Raw genomic sequence first — 13,516 nt, forward strand, 5'->3', positions numbered from 1 at the left:
AATCTTTGGCTCGCACGCGTCATTGCATATATATAATAAATCTGGCCCTGGAGCTGGACCCCAACTAATAATTTATAAAAAACAAATATCTGACAGAAGGAAATTACTGGAGCGTGATTGCTACTAACTCTCCATGTGACACTTAGCACCTAATCCCAGCTCTGCGGAGTGCAACGCCAACGTGGACCAGTGTGCCACATTGGGACAGGTGTCTTCATTTTAATTATTGTGTGCATACAGCTTCTTAATATATAACTAGTATTTCGTACGGCTTATTACAGTTACTTCTACATATTATAAATTTAGCCTAACAACAAAAACAAAGGCATGTTATAATGTTAAATGTTGTTATGTCATGGAATATTCTGAAACTTGCTGATTCATTATTGTGTACCTCTGTCGACTGTCCTATTATTCTACTCTCAAAGGTTAGCTAGAGATAGTGTAGTGGTTGGTTTTGATTTTGGACAACTATTGCAGTTCTTGTCCTTTTATTAGACATACAAATGTGTGATTCAATTATGATTATAATATAACTTTTTATATAAAAAAATATAATAACTAAAATATGATAGATAAAATTTAAATATTTTAATACTGGTATATTTTATAATTAAAATTGAATATAATGTCACAAAGCTACATATGGCGGGTTATTCCAACAAAGAAAAAAAAATGTACAAAAATTGACAGTATAAAGACAATTATAACACGAAAAAACTGAAATTTCAGGACAAATAATCAAGTGTCAAGTCAAATAACTTTTAATAATATCAACGTTCTTCAAAAAATATATAATTTTCCTAGCACATTTGTGCTACTTTATATTTTATATTAAGCAATTGGTTTGCATATTTTGCAATAGTTTACAAGTAAATTGTCTTATACTTTTGCTTTTCACTATATCTTTGTTATACTCGATTTTCTAGATGAATAAAAATATATCAAGACAAACCTAGAAAAGAAAATATTACAGAAACTCTCGTGTAGCATTTAATTGGCTAAGGAAAAGACTACACAACAATTCGGTAGTGTGTATCGGCTCGAGGTAGGGTCGAGAAACTTATATAAGGGTTGAGATAGTCGACTCAGAAATGATTCACTACTCCACCTCAGAGAATATGTACATGAGTTAACTCGAAAGCGAGTTAAAATCCCCAAAACTATCATAATAAATATCAGGATTTAAATTTAAATGATGATTTTACTTTTTAACAAACTAAATGAATATTTATATTATAATAGTTTTTTATTATTTGTAATTTTAATTTAAAAAGAAATATCTTATAACCTCTCCTTAAAATTGTGGAAGGAGAATTTGTGACCAGTCTCTCTATAAATAGGCTGGTTAATGATCATTTAATTTTTCAGGCTAACTTCATGTACTAAAACTTTGTGGAAATTACTTTTTAGCTTTAAACACAAAATATATATACATAAAATTGACTCATGGACTAGATAGAATTAATTACTGAACCACGCAAATAAAACATATCGTGTTCATTTTATTATAAACGTTTAAATTGCTCTTGTTTTAGTTACGAAAATTTGTGTCAACAGTTTTGTGCTTTCATTGATAGCATTAAGCGGTTCACTTGTCCTCCCTAAAAGACTTTTTTTCTTTTTTACATTTGAAAGCAATGGTTGCAAATGTCGAACCCTTATGTGCCTAGTAGAAGCAACCCTTTTCCGACTGTACTGGAAGAATTCAAACTGATTCCTCAAACAAAAGAATATCCCCGACGGGCTGATAAAAGGCCAAAAAACTAAGTCTGGAAGAACAACGACGAAGGAAGCTCTTCGACACCCCCACGGGACCTAGGACAGTCTTCTTGACAACCACAAAATGAGTATTACGACCTGACAAGTTATGTGCCTATGTTGGAATTTGAAAATCGTAGACTTCGTGAAGAACTCATCTAGCCTACTAGGCGAAATGTGTTGGTATTAAAATTGTAAATAAGAGTTACGCAGTGGAATGAGTCTTTTAAAAAATTTACTAATACCAGCCAGGATCATACATATATAGATATTGATGCGGTTTTTTGCCAACAGTGGATTAAGAAATCCGACAACAGAGATATTAGCACTTTCTTTCTAAACTGTAATTAGTCAAATGAACTGTACCTCAAACACTCACACTTTTACGTGGTTCAGTGGTTGAAATTTTCCTAGTCCACGATACAATCATGTTAGTCTCTTTAAGGCTTTCAATGAAACTATTTCTTACAATTTCAGCATAGTTTATGTTTATCCAGAAGCTATCCCTTTTCCTATCCATTCCCCTGATATTTATAGAGGGCTTTCCTAGACAGTTTGGGTAACCACGTGCATAAATATGGTAAATAATCAATAAGAATAATATCCCATTTACATGGGTATATGATTGCCTATGGAATTTACATATGTTATCTCAAGTAATAAATGTGTAATAAAATCTGGGCATTAATGAGTGTATAGGGGATCTCCGAGTCTTTTGGGAACCTTCATTGTGCGTCATGATCATGCTTTCATGAGCTGAACACTTTCCATGATCTAGATGTTGATGAGATAACTGAACTTGACATGGGCCAAGTTGAGAGTATCTAGAAAGTGATCTAGCCATCACACATCTCAAACTAGGTTATTGGCGCAAGAGGCGGCCTAGAGATTATCTGGCTGTCATACTGCCAAGTTTAACTCGAACTACTCACACCAGAGTTAGCTAGATGTTCTACCTATTCGCTTTCTCCATGCGCTTATAACCTAGTTTGAGATGCGTGATGGCTAGATCACCTTCTAGATACTCTGAACTTGGCCCATGTCAAGTTCAGATAGCTCATCGACATCCAGATCGAGGAAAGTGTTCAGATCGCAGAAACCTGATCATGACGCACAATGAAGGATCCCAAAAGACTGGGAGATCCCTTATACGCTCATTAATGCCCAACTTTTATTATACATTTATTACTTAAGATAACAGATGTAAATTCCATAGGCAATCATATCCCTATGTAAATGGGAGATTATTCTGATTTATTATTTACCATACTTATGCACGCGGTTACCCAAAACTGTCCAGGAAAGCCCTCCATAAATATCAGGGGAATGGATAGAAAAAGGGACTGCTTCTGGATAAACAGAAACTCTGCTGAAATTGTAAGAAACAATTTCATTCAGAGCCTTAAAGAGATTAATAAGATTTTCTTGTGGAGTAGGTGGATTTTAACCACTGAATCACGTAAAAGTGTGAGTGTTTGAGGTACTGTTCCTTTGACTAATTACAGTTTAGAAAGAAAGTGCTAATATATCTGTTGTCGGATTTCTTAATCCACTGTTGGAGAAAAACCGCGTCAACAGATTGGTGCTTTCATTGAGAGCTTATTAGTGCTTAATCCTTTACGCAAGTTTCACCCAATACTCACCATGGTGGTCTCCTGGTCTATGCATGACAAAGAAATGGAACAATCTGGTGATCAGGAGGCGCATCATATGACCGTTCTCGGTGAAAAAGGCCCAGACGCTCAACACTGTCCTGGAAGAACACAAATAGGCCATGATGATACAGGGAGCTCAACATCACGCCCACCAAATCCCAATCCAGGGTACCTGACAACTATCGAGATAGAAAATTCCCAATTAAGGAGCCATCTCGCTAGGGCTAACGAGCAGATCAAAGAGGTCCTAGCTCGACTAATCCCTCCTACAACCGATGTTAATATTGGAAGGAGGCAAAGTGGGCCCCATAGGTCCCACAGGAGTAACCGACCTAATCTCAGTCATTCTGTCAAAACTGCAACTCCGAGCTTCACACCTTCATAGCAAAATCGGGAAAATACTCAACCTAGTAATCCTCATAGGACCCATCGGTCTCATGTTAGTCGATCTGTCAGAACTATGACCCCGAGCTCCATGCCTTATGAGCAGATACCACGGAATGTTCAGAACAACCTAACAGGGCGAGCTGGGACAAATTCAAGGAGGCAAAACACCCAAGCAAATCCATCTGTGCCACGATTAGAGCCTCTGGCGCAGAGTACCCGAGAGATTGGGGTAGAATAGAGACGGGCTAACCTAGTACACCCCGACGAAACAAGGATAGCTTCAATGATAAGACACCCGCCGTCACCGGCTTGACAATTGACACCACCTCGCCTACAGAAGAACGCCCCAACTCGAGGGGATAACATGAGAAATCCTCCTCCCTCAGAAGATACCTATGTCCTACGACCTCAATCTAATAATCCAGGTCCTCGATCTCAGCCAGGGGTTGTAATTTTCACAAATGGAAGTTACTGGACAAAGAGCCAGTGTGGAGGCAGGTTTGAGAACTAGGGGTGCACACGGGTCAGATTTTCGGGTGGAGAAAAGTGGTACTGAATCCAATCCGAATTTTTTGAGGTTTAGTTCAAATTCGGGTTTTAGGTTTGGTCGATTCGGGTGGGGTCAGGTTTCGGGTTGGGCTGGGCCAATTGGGCATTGGGCTGAAAATGGGCCTTGGTACAAATTTTTCAAAAATACCATTTTTTTACACTTATTTTATTTTCAAAGTTTGTTGTTAGTTTGGTTCAATTGATTTTTTTACAAATTAGGTCTTGATAAATTTTTTAAAAACAAACTACAAAAGTAATATACTAAAACACTTAAACATAAAGTCCAAAGTCCAATCACTTACCTATTATCTATTATCTAAAGTCCGAAGTCTAAAAGGGATTATTTTTTTTTATAAAATACACTCAGTCGGGTCCCGAACCCGTGTATGTTAAATTTTAGAACCCGACCCGACACATGTTGGGTTCAGATCGGATTAGGCCCAAAATGAACGGGTTTTCCAAAAAAATGGGTGCTCGGGGTTTGAGTTGGGCGGGTTATGCGGGATTTTAGGTTTTCGGGTCAAATGTTCACCCCTACTGAGAACGACCTGAGGAATTTTTTGAGCTCCGCACAAATTCTTCGTCCCGACCCACATCCTAACCTGCGTGCTCATTTGAATTCACAAAGGAGATATCCAGTTCGCCATGATGATGTGAGCTATACTCAACACATGGGAGATTCGTCTATCGTACGCGATAATGGGAACGTCCCACCTAACCCAGCTCAAGCTTGGAGGGAAAACAACCCATCTAATGCATACAATAGGATGAGGGTTGGTGACCAACTCCCGAATAACCTAGAGAATAAAGATCCAACCCTCGAGCGACTGACCTTGATGGAAGAACAGATGAAGAGACCCAAACATCGTGACAACTCCGTATCATGTTGGCTTCAGTATGCCGACCATGCCCGCATATGACTGAAACACCGATCGTCCAACCACCTTAGGACATTTAATACGCTAATGATGGTCCACAATGTAGGGTTCGACCTAAGATGCATCTTGTTCCCCGCAACTCTGATCGGACCCGCCAGATTGTGGTTCAACAAGTACAAAAAACATTCAATCACCTCGTGGAAGAAATTGTCTTATGAATTTAAGAGACAATTCCAGCTTCGAAGGAAAGCCACGTTGTTGTCGATTCGTTAGATAACATAGAATAGCAACCTGGTGAGTCCCTGAAAGCGTATCTGAGCAGGTTCACCAATGTAGTAGCACGAGCTAGGGATGTTGATGATAGCTCCAAGCTCATGGAAATGAGAATGGGGATCATGGTAGGAGGTAGGGGTGCACACGGGTCAGATTTTCGGGTTTCGGGCTCATCGGGTTCGGGTTTTGCGGGTTTCGGGTTAAGAAAAATGGTACCGAAACCGATCTGAAATTTTCGGGTTTTTCGGGTTCGGGTTCGCTCGGGTTCGGGTTCACTCGGGTTCGGGTTCGGGTGCAATTTTGGGTTTGCTGGGCCATTTCTGATTTTGGGCCGAAAAGTCCAGATTTGCAAAAATACCATTTTTTTTCAAAAATGCCATTTTTTTTGCATTGCATGCATCATATGTTCATTGCCCTGACAAAAGTTTAACTAAAAAATTGTATAACAAAAATTGCATTCGGAAACAAAAATTTCAAAATGAACCCAAAATCTCAAACCCAAAATCTCTGACTTTTGTGTACATACATACAAGACTTGCCTTATTTCAGCAAACATAGCCGTTAAATTTATAAATATACCAAAACAAAACTGCCTAACATATATATATATATATATACACTAAATGTAAATATATATATTATATAGCCGTGCTTACTGGAGTCCGAACCCGACCCGACTGTTGCTGGCGAGGTGAGGCGAGGCGAGGTGAGGTGAGGCATGTCGCGCCTCTGGTGGTGGCCGTCCGATCTCGTGGTGCCGCCGCGTGAGAGCTGAGGGTGAGAGGGAGGCTCCGGGCTCTCGTCTGGGCAGTGGCACTGGCAGGCACTCCACTCGGCTGGGTTCTCTTCTTATATCCTGCTTGTTGCCGTGTTGAAGATTGAACCAAGAGGGAGGCTCCGAGGCTGGGCTGCCGTGCTGAAGCTTGAACCAAGAGGGAGCTGCTGCTTGAATGAAACGAAGGAGAAGAAGACCAAAAAAAAGGGGTCGGGTTAGTTACTTTAGTGCTTATAAATTTTTACAGATTTTATTTATTTATTAAATTTTTTTTAAAAATCTCAGTCGGGTTTCGGGTTACACCCGAACCCGACAGCACACAATTCATAAATCCGAACCCGACCTGATTTTTTCGGGTTCGGGTCGGGTTAGACCCGATTTTGTCGGGTTTTTCGAAAAAACGGGTTCTCCGGATTCGGGTCGGGCGGGTTTTGCGGGTTTTCGGGTTTTACGGGTCCTGTGTGCACCCCTAGTAGGAGGTGATTTATGGAAACAACTCCAGCGGCGTGATCTGCTATCGCAGAAACTGGCCAGACCCCTGTTCAGCCCGGTGGAGCAGTGGCAGATGTTGTAGCTATGGCTCAACCTGTCACCCAGAATAATAGGGCGGAACAATAAGAGGAAGGGAGCTGGTGAGGGCGAGTAGAACGAAAAAGTTCAAGACCATCTACACCACCTATACCGACCTGACTGATACGCGAAAGCATATTTTCTTATCAAACTCTAGTTGCCTTCCATGGTAGAAGCCAAAGCCATTTAGGCACCAGTGGGCAAAGAGAGATCCCAATCAGTTCTGCTTGTATCACAACGACATCAGTCATAACACTGATGATTGCCAACAACTAAGGGACGAGATCGAAACTCTCATCTGAGCTTGATTGTTAGCCCAGTGTGCTCAAAATCGAGTAGTTCCAAATCAGCCAACTGGGAAAAATACTCACCCAGTTCTAGAAAATCTAGTCGCCCAACCCCGGGCTCAGATAGACCAGGGGAACCAAGTCGATCCCCCTCCAATAGTAGGAGCGATATAACCACTATCCCTGGAAGACCCCATTTGGCGAGCACGAGTAATGGGGCCCAAAAAAGGTACATACAGGAACTAAAATTCCATAATGGTACTGAGTTCATCCTGGATAAGTGGTTATCAAAACAACCGCGGTTGGAAAAACAACCAATCAGTTTCACAGAAGAGGACACTAGCCATGTTCAGTTCCCGCATAATGATCCACTGGTGATAACCGTTCCCGCTGGTGATTTGCTGCTCATACTCTTTCAATTGACGTGCTGCCTAGACAATCACTTTCCCTGTGTGTATAAGGACACAACCTAGGCCCTACCTCGAGGCGTCACAATAAACCACAAGCCTGTCTTGACCGTGTAAACTCTGACCTTTGCATGTCAACTCTGTCAGAGGTGATGCAATCTTGGATAACCCCTCCACAACACGTCTGTAATAACTTGTCAACCCCAAGAAACTTCTGATCTCTGAAGCCTTCTTCGGCCTTGGTCAATCTCTAACCACCTCAATTCTCACTGAATCCACCATAATTCCAACATTACTGACTATGTGACCTAAAGAAGTCACCTATGGCAATCAAAACTCCCACTTATTAAATTTCGCATACAGCTTGTGCTCTCTCAATCTCTGTAGTACCAATCTGAGATGCTACTTGTGCTCTGTCTCTAACTGAGAGTATACCAATATATAATCGATAAAGACGATCACAAACTGGTCTAGGTAATCTTTGAACACCCTATTCATCAGATCCATAAATGCTGCTGGGGCATTAGTCAGTCTAAGTGACACCACCAGATACTCATAATGCCCGTACCTTGTGCAAAAAGTTGTCTTCGATATATCCTCATCCCTGACCCTCAGCTGGTGATAACCAGATCAAAGATCTATCTTGGAGAATACCGTCCTACCCTGTAATTGATCAAACAGATCATCAATCCTTGGCAGATGATACATGTTCTTGATAGTCAACTTGTTCAATTCTCTATAATCAATACACATCCTCAGAGAACCATCTTTCTTCTTCACGAGGAGAACTGGCGTGCCTTATGGCGAAAAACTAGGCCTGATAAAACCCAAGTCTAGTAATTCATGTAATTGAACCTTTAGTTCCTTCAGCTCAGCTGGAGCCATCCTATAAGGTGCCTAGACACTGGCTCTGTCCCTGGCACCAATTCAATCACAAACTCTATCTCCATGTGTGGAGGTAACCTTAGCAAATCCTCTAGAAACACATCCAGAAACTCATAGACCAACATGGTTTATCCTGGTCCCACTGGCACGACCTGAGTGGTATCCACCACAATAGCTAAGAAACCTATGCATCCCCCTGGTATAGGTCTCAAATTCTAAGTACAGATATCATAGGTATACGGGGTCAATGCACAGTGCAAACGAATACAAAGGGGTCCTCACCCTCAGGCTCAAAGGTTACCATCTTCTTCTTGCAATTTGTCGTTGCCATATACTTCTCTAACCATTCCATACCCATGGTCATATCAATGTCGGTCATGACTAGCTCAATCAAAATAATTGACACTCTCTACCATCCACTGTTACTGGTAATGATCTAACCCATCTCTTAAGAAGTTATCAGTTCCTCAATAGGGAATAAGGTTCCAAATTCTTAGCACAACATTATCACGTAATCAATAAACCAAGTCTATGCCTCTACTAGATGCAACAAAACAAAGAAAACATGGCACCAGAACCAATCGACATAATATAAGAATCAGAACTAGGAGGTTGACCTGTCACTATTTAGGAACCTGCCTCAGCCTCTGATCGCGTCAGGAAGAGTACTCGAGTTGGAGTTAAGCTATCTACCCCTTTTGATTCTTTCTTCCTCAGCCTTGGGCAATCCCTCCTGAGGTGTCCAACCATCCCACATATGAAACACGCCCTTGCTCGGAATTCCCCTAGATGGTGCCTCCTGCACCGTGCGCATTCCGGGTAAAGTTTCCAATCCTCGCCCTCACCCTGCTGGCCTATCTGAGCATTTCACAAACACCTCTTCTAGCTTAGGGGTACTGATTATATCAGTAACATTTCCTTTCTGATCATTGGGGCCTCTGCCTGTATTCAAACCAATAAACGAGGGTATCACTGCTTGAATTCCGCGCTCTCCAACACTCTTCCTCCATATCATGTTTCCTATGCCTTCAACGATAAGGGCATGTACTGGGGCATTCCTAACACCCTTAGCCATGTCTGTGGGTCCCATATCAAAAGAAAACTTGAATAAATCCCTCTTTCTAAGCCATGTCTGTGGGTCCCATATCAAAAGAAAACTTGGCCAGCCCATCAAACTTGTCAACATAATCTGTTACTGTCATATTTCCCTGAACCAGATTTAGAAACTCATTTGTCTTTGCGGTCTTAACCGCGCCACTATAATATCTTTCGTTAAAAAACTGCCTAAATTCTTCCCAGTTCATCATAGCTGTATCTTACGTCTGAGATACCGCTTCCCACCAAGTCCGGGCATCCTCCCGTAACACATACATAGCACAAATCACCCTATCGTGGCCTACCATCCATATAAAGCCGAGGATGGAGCTAACCATGCCCATCCATTGCTCAACTCTGAATGGATCTAGGCCTCCATAAAAAATTGGAGGGTAATGTTTCTGAAACCTCTCATATATTGATTCCCACCTATTCTCAACCCTAGGCCGAGCCCAAACCAGTGCTGCCCCTTGCATAATAAAGGAAGAAGTGTTCTCTGTCACAACCTGCTGCTTCAACCACCTAATCTATTTTTCCTGCCTCTGCAATCTTGCTTGCATGTCTGTAAACACATGTTGCCAATTCTAAGGAGTAGGCGAAGGGCCCTTGCCCTGGCTATAACTTCCGACCTCAATATAAACACCATCGGTTCCCATTGACCCCCTTGCGTACATAACCTGTGAGTTCTTCTGTAGTCAATGACTTGTCCCATTAGGCATGATGATCACATCCAAAAACCTTCCCACAGGGAAAACCAAACAACACCTTATTCACATACAACAGTAGTACTAAAGTACATGCCCATATAGTTCATGCATCAATGAATAAGACCTACTATTCTTAACAGAAATATCATGCTCTCTACTCTAGCATGAAGATAAAACATTCATGTATCAGTCGAGCAAGAAAGCACATAATCATATCAACAGTCAAGGGCCAGGCCCTATAAGAATGTCACATGCTCCTTAACAAGGCATGCAGATAAGGCATTTATATCTTATTTAAGTAGTTAAAGACATAACCACATAAATAGTTACCGAAACCTGCGTCGATCTTGTGTTTAGTGGAGAGTGTACATGCCCGACAATCTTCAAGAACCCTTCAACCTTGGCAGCTCTGTTACCAAGTTGTAACATCCTCCTAATCCAGGACAGTTACACTGTGTACTTTAAATAGTGTCAGACATGCTAATCAAGTTATTTGGTTATAAACGTGTAACTAAGGTTAACATCAAGGGTTAGGGTTGAATTTTTTTGTCAAAGGAACTGTTGACTTTTCATTTAAAAGTTTCATACATGCATAAGATCCCAAAATATTACAAACAACCATTTAAAAGGGTGTATATACACCAAAAGTTACAACTAGCCGACCTAAGCGAAAAAATAAGGGATACAACCCTAGTTCCTCTGAGATACCCTCGGCCATGGTGGATGAGCAGCCACATATGTACACAATGCCACCGAAGCACTCCAACTCATGGCTGGTCCAGTTTTCCCTTGCCCTTACCTACACCATATAGCACCCATGAACCATGGCTCAATAAGAAAACTTAAATATATGCATGAATAGTAAATATAGATTACAGATGCAAATCTAGCATGCCCAACAGTAATAACCTACTCATGCATGAATACAATTACAAATAAATGACGACTATGTCATAATGGGGGGCCAATGCCTTGAATAAGTGGTTAATAATTCATACTGGGACCCAATGCCCTAGGATCTGGACTAATGAGTCACCCCAGGGGCCTGTTCCCTATCCTCTCTATCACCAACCTTAGAACTGACCCGACATACTTGGCGTTGTAATTTTCCACGACCATTGGGTAGGACAAGCGTATAATGCGCTTCAGGTTAGGCATAACCATATCGACCAGCACGCAGCACGCTATTGTTGCGCTTGCTTATGAGCCAAGGCTTTTTGATCAGATAATGCCAACAAGTATACCTCTTTAACAATTATCCCAAAATAGAGCATTCACGCATGCTTAATCAATCAATCACAAACATATTCATAATCATGTTCATTCTCAGGGGGCCCGAGCCCTATAAATACTCATACTTAACAACCAGATAATCTAATACCATTAAGCATACTTCAGGTAATACAAGTACGCATACATATTAGTCACATATCTAAACCAATTCAACAAAAACACAACGACCATGTTCCATAATGGGGTCGAGCCCAAATCACACAGACAATCACATATAATCATGCTCATTTACCGGGGCCCAAGCCCTAACCATAACCATATCTAACAATCGGTTCAAGCCCTAATCACATACATCACGTATTGGGTGTAGTTTTCTTACCTCAAGTCTGAGTGCAAAGCAGAATAAGAACGACCCTCGATCATGATCCCGGTTCCAAGCCCCTAGCGATAACCTAGTCACAACCATATTATAGGATCCCATCAAAATGAGCAAATAAATGCTTCTGGACCAAGTCCTAGCCTCTGGGACCTTGAATTCTACTAATCCTGGTAGTAGAATTGTTCCTGAACCTTTAGGGTTGAGTTCCCCCACTCAAAAACCCTCACGGGGCTCAAAACCCCTTAAGTGCCATGACCTACCCAAGTCAGAGTCCCTAACCTCCCTTCTCACAGAACATGAGCCACGGCGCAGCCTAACAGGTGCCATGGCGCGACCTCGCATTAGAAACCTCCCCTGGCCTCTAGGTTCAAGAGGGTCGCGACTCGACCCTTAGAAACCAAAATTCTCTAGATTTTCTTCAGCCACACTCAAACACAAACCACCCTAAATCATCCTAGAACCATAATTCATTCCCAAGAACACATTCAACATAATACCAGCAACAAAACCCAACTTAAACATGATTAAAAACCCATAAAAAACTCAAAATCCAACTCTTGAGCCACAAGCCCAAGAACACCTCAAAAATAGCCAAACTAAAACAGAGTTTAATGGAAATCAATGTCTAATGCTTACCTTAACTGGAAGTTAAGTTCCCCTAGCTGCAACAACTTCAATCCCCCAAGTTTAAGCTTTCAATTCTCAAGCTTACAGCCAACAATTCTCCTTCATTCTCAAGAAATTTCACTCAAAAGTTGTGAGAGAATGAGGGAGAGAGAGGGAGTCAGTTGGGTGAGCTACTAACCATGTCTTTTGTGTTTTGTGTTCTATTTTCCTAAGGCTTAAGTAACTTAAGCTATTCTCGAGGCTCAAGATACCAAAAATGTCACCGAGGGAAAAATGGTCAAAATCCCTGATATTCCCTCCTAATCACACTAACTCCAATTATATCCTCAATTATCTATTCCCATTACCCGATAACCTGATAAAGAACCTGATACCCAAAATACCCATTGACTCACCCTGAGTCGGGTATTGGGTCTCGTTGTGACTTTCCCAATAACTTGCTCCCTAGGATCGTCTCGTGCCGAGTAACCCAAATAAACTCACATAATAATGTGGTCTCTCACATATATCACATATATATGATTATGCCCATAACGGGCTAACCCCAGTCACGAGAGGTGGAAACCAAAGACCACCTCCAAAAGAGCTTCATCTAAACTGAGGGAGAGACTCAACCAGAGAAGGTCTAAGGTAAAAACCACACCCCTTGCAGCTCCCCCGAGGGACACAACCAAAGCAAGGGTTCTCTCCGAGTACCCATGAGATTCCTTAAACAAAAAGAGAAGGGAACTAGACACCAAAATGCAAAGCATATGAAGCAAGATAGTCACTGCACCTGGTGGGACAGAGGTGACGATGAGTTTGACCATGAGTCACCCTTCACAAGGGTAATCTCAGTTAAGAAACTCCCCACCAACTTCAGAGAGCCTTGCATAACTCCGTACGAGGGCACTACAGACCCAAAGTATCACTTAGACGCCTTCAACGACTTGATAAAGTTAAGGGTGGTCAATAGTAGGGCAAGGTCCCATTGTTTCACCATTACACTAAAAGGATTTGCGTACAAGTTGTTCAAGAGATTAAGGCCAGGAATAATCGGGTCATGGCA

This window comes from Humulus lupulus, chromosome 1 (genome assembly GCF_963169125.1).
Source record: "Humulus lupulus chromosome 1, drHumLupu1.1, whole genome shotgun sequence".
In the NCBI taxonomy this organism is placed as follows: Eukaryota; Viridiplantae; Streptophyta; class Magnoliopsida; order Rosales; family Cannabaceae; genus Humulus; species Humulus lupulus.